Source organism: Cannabis sativa, chromosome 1, assembly GCF_029168945.1.
Source record: "Cannabis sativa cultivar Pink pepper isolate KNU-18-1 chromosome 1, ASM2916894v1, whole genome shotgun sequence".
Taxonomy (NCBI): domain Eukaryota; kingdom Viridiplantae; phylum Streptophyta; class Magnoliopsida; order Rosales; family Cannabaceae; genus Cannabis; species Cannabis sativa.
The window spans coordinates 62,833,875-62,844,678 of NC_083601.1; the positions used below are offsets into that span (position 1 = coordinate 62,833,875).

General features: G+C 33.0%; 1 non-coding gene across 1 annotated transcript; it reads right to left on the bottom strand.

Moving 5' to 3' along the window:
* Positions 1 to 651: 651 nt before the first annotated feature.
* LOC133033795 (small nucleolar RNA R71) lies at positions 652 to 758 on the bottom strand. The gene has a single exon (XR_009685858.1). It is a non-coding gene; the product is annotated as a small nucleolar RNA R71 (small nucleolar RNA).
* Between the last annotated feature and the right edge of the window lie 10,046 nt (positions 759 to 10,804).

The following is a 10,804-nucleotide window of genomic DNA, read 5'->3' on the forward strand; positions in this document are numbered from 1 at the left end:
ACTTCTACTTTGGTATATTTTCTCTTGCTGAATTTCTAACCTTTGTCTTGCAAAACTGTTCTTATCTATTTCAGGTATTTTGAGTGCATGCGCCGCCAAGGGCAAGCAGTTATATTACCCGTTGACCCTATAATTGAGAAAACTTGTAGGAGAAACCGAAGGAACAAGAGGCAAGAAAGAGTTTCAGCAACTGCTGAAACAACAGAAATCATGGCTGCTAATGTGAATGCTAATGCCGCAAATAACGGTAATAATGGTGGTGCCGTTGAAGATCAAGCTAATGGCCGTAGCTTGAGAGATTACATTGTCCCTACTCTTACGGGAGTGCAGTCATGTATCAGGCCACCAGCAGTGGATGCTAATAACTTTGAGATCAAGCCTGCTATACTTCAAATGGTGCAGTCCTTAGTTCAGTTTGGTGGCCTCCCTTCTGAAGATCCTAATCTGCATCTCTCGAACTTCATGGAACTTTGTGAGACTTTTAAAGTTAATTGAGTTAGTGATGATGCCATTCGTCTGAGAGTGTTTCCATTCTCGCTCAGAGAACGAGCCAAGAGCTGGTTGAATTCCCTGCCACCCAACTCTATTGCCACCTGAAATGATTTGGCAACAGAATTTTTGTCAAAGTTCTTTCCTCCAGCAAAATCTGCCAAGCTGCGAGGAGAAATCAACAACTTCTGTCAACAAGATAATGAATCTCTCCATGAGTCTTGGGAGAGGTTTAAGGATCTGATCAGAAAGTGCCCTCATCATGGTATAGAGAAGTGGATGCTGGTTCACAACTTTTACAACGGGTTAATTGGTAACACTAGAACTCTTATAGATGCAGCAGCTGGTGGAGCTTTTATGAGAAAGAGTGCAAATGAGGCTTATGATCTGTTGGAGGAGATGACTCTAAACAATCAGCAGTGGCCAACTGAAAGGAGTCAAACTAAGAAGGTAGCTGGTGTGCTAGAGGTGGATGCCATTACAAAGCTGACAGCTCAGGTTGAGGCCCTAACAAAGCTGATCGCAGGGCAAGCCAAACAAGCTCAATTGGTTTGTGAGATATGTGGAGGTCCGCATCACTTTTCTGAGTGTCAAGCAGATGTGGATGATTTGCCAATGGATGAAGCAAAAGCCATTGGGAATTATTCACAGAACAACAACAACAACTATGGGCTCAATCAAGGAGGTAACTGAAGAAACAGTGGGTTCTATCAGGAACGAAATCAAACCAGACACAGAACCAACAGTATACTCAGCAATAAGCCTCTGGTGGAAATTCTAGTTTGCAAATAGATTTACTGCTACAATTCATGACTGAAACTAGATCTTCCATTAAAGACTTGCAGACTCAAATGGGCCAACTAGCAACTCAGGTAGCAACCCGTCCTCAAGGAAATTTTCCTAGCACAACTGAAGTCAATCCCAAAGAAAACTGCAAGGCAATTACCCTGAGAAGCGGTAAAAAATATGTTGGGCCTGAATTGACACCACCAGTAGATGAGGAGATTAAAGTTCAACATGTGCCAACCCCAACATCAACAGTAGAGAAGGCTACTGATAGCCCAGCACCACCACAACAGTCTCCACTAATCAGTATTGATCATCATGTGAAAATACCTTATCCTCAGAGACTCCGAAAGTCCAATCTAGACAAGCAGTTCACGAAATTTCTAGAGGTCTTTAAAATATTACACATCAACATTCTTTTTGCTGAAGCCTTGGAACAAATGCCCCGTTATGTGAAGTTCATGAAGGAGATATTGTCTAAGAATAGAAAAATGGAGGACTATGAAACAGTGGCATTAACTGAGGAATGTAGTGCAATTTTGCAAAAGAAACTACCGCCCAAGCTTAAAGTTCCGGGTAGTTTCAATATTCCATGCTCTATAGGGGGTTCGGTGGAAACTAAAGCTCTATGTGATCTGGGAGCAAGCATTAATCTAATGCCCTTGTCTGTCTTTAAAAGGCTAGGATTGGGAAAAGCAAAGCCCACAACAGTGAATTTACAGCTAGCGGATCGTTCTTTGACTCATCCTCGTGGGATAATCGAAGATGTACTGGTGAAGGTTGGTAAGTTTATCTTCCCTGCTGATTTCCTAATTCTTCATATGGAGGAAGATTCAACTATTTCTACTATTTTGGGAAGACCATTCTTAGCCACGGGGCGAGCGCTAATAGATGTTCAAAAGGGAGAGTTAAAGTTGCGAGTGCAAGATGAAGAGGTCAATTTTAATGTTTTTGCCCCAACCGACATTCCTACCTATTGGAAGATTGAGATGGTGAAGGGTTCGTTTGTTAAAACTGATAAGGAGAGAGCAAAGCCTAAAGAGCGACTTCGAACGATTCGGCGTCGTTGGAAAAGATTGATGTGTGGTAGTTCTGAAGGTGAGCTTACTCTTGTGCAAAACTCTAAAATCAACACTATTGGTGATCAATTTTCTTCGTTTAGTACGAGGGCTCTTTTGGATGAAAAGGGTCCACCTAACCCTTTCTGAGAGGGTCTCAGGTAAGTCTCTTCTCTGTGCATTTCATTGTATACATTGGGGACAATGTCATATTTAGTTTGGGGGGAGAGATTGAAATTTTTTTATTTTCTGCACTTTAATTTTCTGTTTTAGTTTTTTTTTTTTGTTTTAGTTAAGGAATGGCAATAAGCTAGAGGATAGTTTTATACTGCTGATTAGTGTAATGTGATTTGAAATTGTAAAATAATTGTGTGCTTGATTCTGTTAACTCTTTGGATCAGTTTGGATGCTTAGAAACCTGTGTATAATTGCAACTGTTGGGTTTTATGCCCTAAATAAAACTCATTTCAATATAATCAGATTTACTTATTAATATAGATCAGAAATAACATTTAATGTTGCATGGTTCACATAATTTATTTCATGATTACATGTACATAATGTATGAATTCATCTGAAACCCTTTTCACATACTTGATCCTGTTTATTGTGGTGTCAACACATTGGAAAGTAAACATGACTATGTGAATAAAGTTTCCTAGATTTATCAGACACAGGATTTTACTGATATGATAATCTACAACAAGAGTTTACTTGCATTTGGAGAAATGCTATGTTCTTTCCAGAGCATTGGTTAAAGTAAAGCTCAGGTTGGATGCATGGAGTATGCATCGGAAGGGACCGATATTGAACTTTGACTTAGATTTATTAAACTTACCGTAATATCTATTCAAGTGAATATGGCCTAGTTGATCATAGATCAAATGATCTTAATCCTGTTATGATTAGGCTCAATCTCGAAAGGCTATTCGTGTTCTTTGATTTGTTAGTTAAGCCTACTTTTAGGTCAGGGTGATACGTACATTTTTGGAACACGGTAGTGCAATTGAGTTGGAGCGCTAACATAAACATGGAATCTATAGCTTCTACCTGGCGAATAGTAAGTAAAGGATGATCTCCATCGAGCTTGACCAAACAAAAATAAATGGTGGAGATCTCATTTCACATAAGCTGGGATATCATTTATATGGGGTTAAGTGTTTTAAGGATTAAATACATTGTAGGGTGTAACGGTAATCTAATCCCTTTACAGTGTAGATCATTCATATAGAGGATCATTGATAAAATTAGGATTATAACAATGGATAACTAATTATGTGTCTATATGGTGGAACATATAGAGCATTCTATATACTGAGAGTGCAATTCTAAGTTCTATGCGTAGATTCAACAAAGAATTAATAAGTCAGTGAATAAATTCTTGATCTGCTTATTGGAAGCTCGGTTATATAGACCCATGGTCCCCGCACTAGTTGAGATAATATTGCTTCCAAGACTCATATAATTGGTTTTGATTAATCAATTATAATTCTCAATTTAGACTATGTCTATTTGTGAATTTTTCACTAAGTAAGGGCGAAATTGTAAAGAAAGAGTATTAGGGGCATATTTGTTAATTATGATACTTTGTATGGTTCAATTAATAAATATGATAAATGACAATATTATTTAATAATTATTTATAGTTATTAAATAGTTAGAATTGGCATTTAAATGGTTGAATTAGAAAATTGGCGTTTTTGAGAAAATCAGATGCAGAAAAGATAAAACTGCAAAATTGCAAAAAGTGAGGCCCAAATCCACAAGTATAGGGCCGCCCACTTTTGTAGGGAATTAACCTCTGATATTTTCATTATTTTAATGCCAAATAATTCAAACCTAAGCCTAGTGGAATGCTATAAATAGATAGTGAAGGCTTCAGGAAAATTACACTTTTCTTCTGACTTTTCATTCAGAAAAAACTGAGCCTCTCTCTCTCCCTATCTTTGGCCGACCCTTCTCTTTCTTCTTCCTCTTCAATTTCGAAAATTACTTAGTGTTAGAGTAGTGCCCACACACAGCAAGTGATACCTCAACCATAGTGAGGAAGATCGTGAAGAAAGACTTTCAGCAAGAAGGAGTTTCAGCACCAAAGAATCAGAGAAAGAGATCCAGGTTCAGATATTGATAATGCTCTGCTACAGAAAGGAATCAAGGGCTAGATATCTGAACGGAAGGAGTCATTATATTCCGCTGCACCCAATGTAAGGTTTCCTAAACTTTATATGTGTTTATTTCATCGTTTTAGAAAGTTCATATTTAGGGTGTTAATCAACATACTTGTGAGTAGATCTAAGTAACTGGTAAAATAATTTCCAACAACTGGCCTCAGAGCCATGGTAATTGATTTGCTTGCAAGAAATTTGGACTTTAAAATAATTGTTTGATGTTTTGGATGGTATCATGTTGTATTGAGTGTTATTTGATGATTGATTGATGTTTGTGAATTTTCGTGAGAAATAATTGAATATCTGTTTCTGGAGTTATTTTTATTGGATAGTATGGAAAAAATTAAGCAAGTTACCTTTTTACAGAACTCAATTTTGATTTAATTTGAATTAGTTATGATTTTTCGAAGTTTCGAAAAAATCGGGGTTAAGCATCAGAACCTGCGCGCGCGGAAATCATACAAGATCTCCCCTGCGCCGAGGTTGCACGCCCAAGCACCCTCCTGCGCTCCCATGGACAGTATGCAATGCATAACAGTATGCAATGCATACTATCCGTACAGCTCGTAATTTTTTTGTTTTTCTTCGTTTTTTCATGCTATTTCATTGATTTAACTTCCGATTTTTTGTGTTGTTCTGTATTTATACATTTACTATTGCTAATTCAATTCTAATTATCATAATGAAATTTTTAAATATTTTTTAAATTTAATTCGTAGTATTAGTGTAATTTGAATTTGAAAAATAGTAAATATCTATCTTTTTTGCTTAATTATCTATCTTATTTTTAAATTTGATTATATCTTATCTTATTTTTAAATTTAAGGTCAGATTTTAAATTTTTAAATTAAATCTTTTTTTTTTTAATAATTTGACCTTATTTAAATTTAAAATAAGATAACTATAATCATGTAATTTTAAATAGATGTAAGATATTTTTGCTAACTTTTAAATTTTGTTATTTTATTTATTTAAATTACATTTAAAATCTGAAAAAGATATTCATTTATCTTTTTTAATTTTTTATTTAATTTTTATTTATAAAATAACATTAAATTTTTGAAAGGAGTTAGCAAAATTTTGAAATGATATTTAGGTTGGCTGAAACCTAATTTTTCAAAATTGTAGGTTTAATTTTAAATATTTTTTTAAATTTTGAATTTTTTCAAATTTTTTTTAAAATTTTCAAAAATAAATTTTTTATTTATTTAATTAATTATTTTTTGAAATTATTTATTTAAAATTAAATAAATCCTACATCCAACTATCCAGCTAACCTTGTTGTAGGAGTATATGTTTTAGCTTGTTTGTAAGTTTTTAAAACCTATTATTGCTTGATTGCAAATAGCCATGGTTAACTTTTTGCCAGATCTAATGATTTGATGGCTCCCTTGGTCAAGTCAATAATTTGTAACAGGTATATTTACAATCTTCTTTCATCTGTGTATGACCTAGCAACATGATAGGACCCATCCAAAGTGTGCCTGTGTGAGCCTATGTGTTTAATTTCATTATAGATGCATATAGGTTGTTGTTGCTAAATAAAATGTCATAGTTCTTGATAGATTTTATTTTGGCCCATTTAGTTTTTTGGCCTATTCAATTAATAACAGTAGTTCATTTTAAGGTTAAATTCCTCTCTTTTGGGCCTTGTGTGAGCGTTCGGAGCCATAGTAGTGGGTACGACATACTGAACCCAGCACCCCCTCACATGAACCACCCCAATTGTGAAGGCCCATTTGCCTGATTTTAATAATTGTACTAGGTTAATTAAACTAATTTAACCTAATAAAATTTATTAGCAACATAATTAATTTCATTTATTTTGAAATTAATTTAAGAAAATTAAAGTTTAAAGAATTTTTTATTCTAAGCTAAACTATATGTATTTTCTTGTATTTAATTAAACATAGAATTATAACCATCTAGATTCTTTCTAAAGCTTAATTTAAATTTTTCATTAAATATTCCTATTTAAGTTGACATTTAGTTATCTATAACTAACCAGCTTAAATCTGAATATCTTTTGGATTTAAAATTTCAAAATTAAGTTGAGGAATTTTAGGCATTGGTTATTAAAATTCTTTAGTTATTTTTTAAGTTAATATCTTTGCGAATATTAACTTAAAATGGAATATTTTAGATATTTTTTAAGTTAATAATTTTTAGAATATTAACTTAAAATGGAATATTTTCAAATTAAGTGGTTACAACTTAATTTTTGATATTTAATTAAATTTAAATTTGAAAAATATTTAGGTTCTATATTTTTTCTAATACAACCTAAATTAGATATTTTTTTCAAATTTTGTGGAAAAGGTACTTAGTCAAATAAGATATTTTCTAGATAGTTATTTCTAGACTACTTATTATTTTTAATATTAAATAGGAAAATATTATACATTGTGAAATTAATTATTTAAATAATTAATTTTGGTACAATTTATTTTAAGTATATTTTTCCTAGTATTAAACTAGAGATTGATATTCTTGAATTTAATACATTTAATTAATTTGAAAATTAAATATCTAAGTTGATTTTCATCATGATACTTAGATATTTCTTTTTCATGACACTTAATTAAATAGAAAATTATTTTTAGTTGAAATTTATTTTTCAACTAAATTTATATAATTTTCAAAATATATTTTCTTTATTTTATTAATCAAATTTCGAAATTGCATTTCTTAAATGCTGGAATTTCGAATTTTATTTGAAAAATAGATTAAAGTTGTAAATTATTTATTTTAATTTTGGATTAACTTAAATCAATGATTTTTTCATTTAATGATTAATTAAAATAAATGAAGTAAAATATATTTTATTAGAAATTTAATTAATTAGTCAAAGGAAAAACTAGATCATGTTAAGAAACACTGTAAATGTGTAGATAGCCCTAATTAATTCATGAGAATCAAACAATAGAATATAGATTAGCGGAAGCGTACCGGAGTCCATAGAATCGATCTTTGATTGGTATGATCTTCCAATTTTGCATCAAAACCTTTGAAACCTTATTTTCCTGATGATGGGGATTCAGGAACACTGTAAAAATTTGACACGATGCAAAATGGGGACCCATACCTGTTATATTACCAACTGTTACAACAATTGGTAATATTTATTAATAATTTCTAATTTGGCCCCTCATCAAATCAGAAACTATCTAATTGGTATCCACATATTAAAATCATGACAATCATGCCCTTAAGTCATAAACTTTATTCCAAAATAGGCCACATAAATTTGACTTATTTATTTGATGACCCAACACACATTTTATATATACAGTTGTGACCCCAATAAATTTCTAACAATCTCCCACTGGGTCACATATGTATACATATAAATGTGTTAACCTTATTGAGCTCATAACTTTGTCATCATAACCATAGGCATGTGCAATCTCGTCCATTAACTATATCAACATAGGATAAAAGCGATTTTCGTTGTATCAATCACAACTAAACCCATCAATGGTCACATACATCAACATAGCCAAATGACATAGATCAATCATGATAATGTGGTATGAAAATTACATGCATGGTGATCTATTCATGTCAATTTTCAATTGGTCCTACTTTACTTTATGGAGATCAAAACTTTAGCTTAAATGTACAAAAGTGAAATAAACTGAATAACATAATTTCTGATCAGAAAAATATCCAAATACAGATGTTTCATGAAACAAATAAAACACACTAAAGACAAACTCCCACTGAATCTAGATATCCTCATAATCTAAAACACCCATACGAGCACTGTGCTCGTGAAAGACCTTGGGTGGCAAACCCTTAGTAAGGGGGTCTGCAATCATGGAGTTTGTACCTAATTGTTCTATACAAATCTGTCCACTTTGTACCCTTTCGTTTACAACAAGGAACTTGATGTCAATGTGTTTTGACTTCGTCGAGCTCCTATTGTTGTTGGAATACAATACACCTCACTTATTGTCACAATACAACTTAAGTGGTCTTTCAATTCCATTCACAATACGCAGCCCAGTGACAAAGTTTCTCAGCCATATACCATGGTTAGATGCCTCATAACACGCAACAAATTCTGCTGCCATGGTGGATGAAGCTATAAGTGTTTGTTTTGCACTCCTCCATGATATAGCTCCACCACCTAACAGATATATGTAGCCTGAAGTGGATCTCCTACTATCTTGGCATCCCGCAAAGTCGGAGTCAGAATATCCAATGATCTGAAAGTGATCTGACCTCCTATATGTGAGCATGTACTCTCTTGTTCTCTTCAAATATCTCATAACCTTTTTGGCTGCTTTCCAGTGATCAATTCCTGGATTGCTTAAGTATCTGCCTAACACTCCAACAATGTACGCTATATCCGGACGCATACAAACTTGAGCATACATTAGACTCCCAACAGCCGAAGTATAGGGAATCTTTTGCATTTCTTGAATTTCAAGGCTTCCTTTAGGGCATTGTTTAAGACAAAATTTGTCTCCTTTAACGACAGGGGTATCACCTGGTCTACAATCTTGCATGCCAAACCGTTTGAGTACTTTATCGATATAGCTTCTTTGTGATAATCCAAGAATACCCCGATAATGGTCTCGATGTATTTGAATTCCTAAAACAAAAGAGGCGTCACCAAGATCTTTCATCTCAAAATGCTTAGATAGAAATCTCTTGGTTTCGTGCAGTAAGCCTATATCATTAGTGGCAAGCAATATGTCATCGACATATAAAACCAGAAATATGCACTTAGTCCCACTAAACTTATGATACACACAATCATCAACAGCATTCATCTCAAGACCAAATAAGAGAACCACTTGATGAAATTTGTGGTACCATTGATGGGAAGCTTGCTTGAGTCCATAGATGGATTTTTTTAATTTGCAAACCATTTTCTTTGGGTCACCAACCACAAAGTTTTCTGGTTGCTCCATATAAATTGTCTCATCAATGTCTCCATTGAGAAACACTGTTTTAACATCCATCTGATGTAACTCAAGATCAAAGTGAGCAACAAGTGCCATTATTATCCTAAAAGAGTCTTTCGATGAAACTGGAGAGAAAGTCTCTTTATAATCAATGCCTTCTTTCTGAGTATAGCCTTTTGCTACAAGACGTGCCTTAAACGTCACCACATTACTATTTTCATCCCTCTTGGTTTTAAATATCCATTTACAACCAATTGGTTTTACACCTTCTGGTAATGGGATAACTTCCCAAACTTTATTGTCTTGCATAGACTTATTCTCTTCATTCATGGCATCATTCCACTTTTGAGAGTTAGAACTTTTCATGGCCTGATGAAAGTTGATTGGATCATTGTAATATCCCGAAAAATGTATTGATATTTTAATGAGACATATTTTATTAAATATGTGATTAAGTTGGTATTAGAGTTTGATTATAATCCTACTTAAACTAATTACGAGTTGATTAGGAAAATATGAGTAAATGAATAATAAAGCGTAATTTATTAATTACGGAGATTGTATTGAAATATGTGGGTATCATAGATACCATAATTCGAATAAAATATTTTCGGGCGTGACAATTGTGGAACTCGATAGAATGGTCAGAAATGTCACGATGGTTGAAATTGTGTTATATTGGAATTATACCGAACTAGTTTAAAATGTTGAGAAGTAGGTTAAATCGGGAAAGTTAGAAAATGACCAAAATACCCTTAGGTTAAGTTATAACTCATGCTTTAAGGGAGGGGTAAAATAGTCATTTTACCAAGTATTATTTTAGTTTTGTCTTATATGGATTTTGAATTTTTGTTGGCTGAATTAGAATTATAATTTAGTTTTTTTTTTCTTTTTATTTAAATTAAAGATAGGAAATGTTAGATAAAAGGAAAAAAAAAATTAGAATACATATATGTTGCTCTCTCTTTCTCTCTCTCTCGAAAATCCTAAGAAGCCATTTGAAGCTGAGTTTTTCTTCTTCAATCAACCAAGTTTAGATTGGTTTAAGCTAACCCAAGGTTCGGCCCAAGATTAAAGGTGAGTCTCATGTTCTTTTCCTTGAAATTTCATGATTTGAATTGAGTTTTTGCTTAGGGTTTAGTTCAATTTCAAGGCTGTTATGCTAAGGAGAGTTGAGGATGTGTTTGTAGGCTGGATTTAGAGTTTATTTAAGTTTAAATCAATTAGAATTAGTGGCTGTTTTATTTGAATTGATTTAGGTGAAGTTTATTAAGTCTAATTTCACTTAATTATGCAATTTTGGTTAAATGGATGAGGTGATGTTTATTGATGCTTGGATTATGTTGAGTATATGATTTTGGTTTGATTTGGAGCAGTTGGGCAGGTG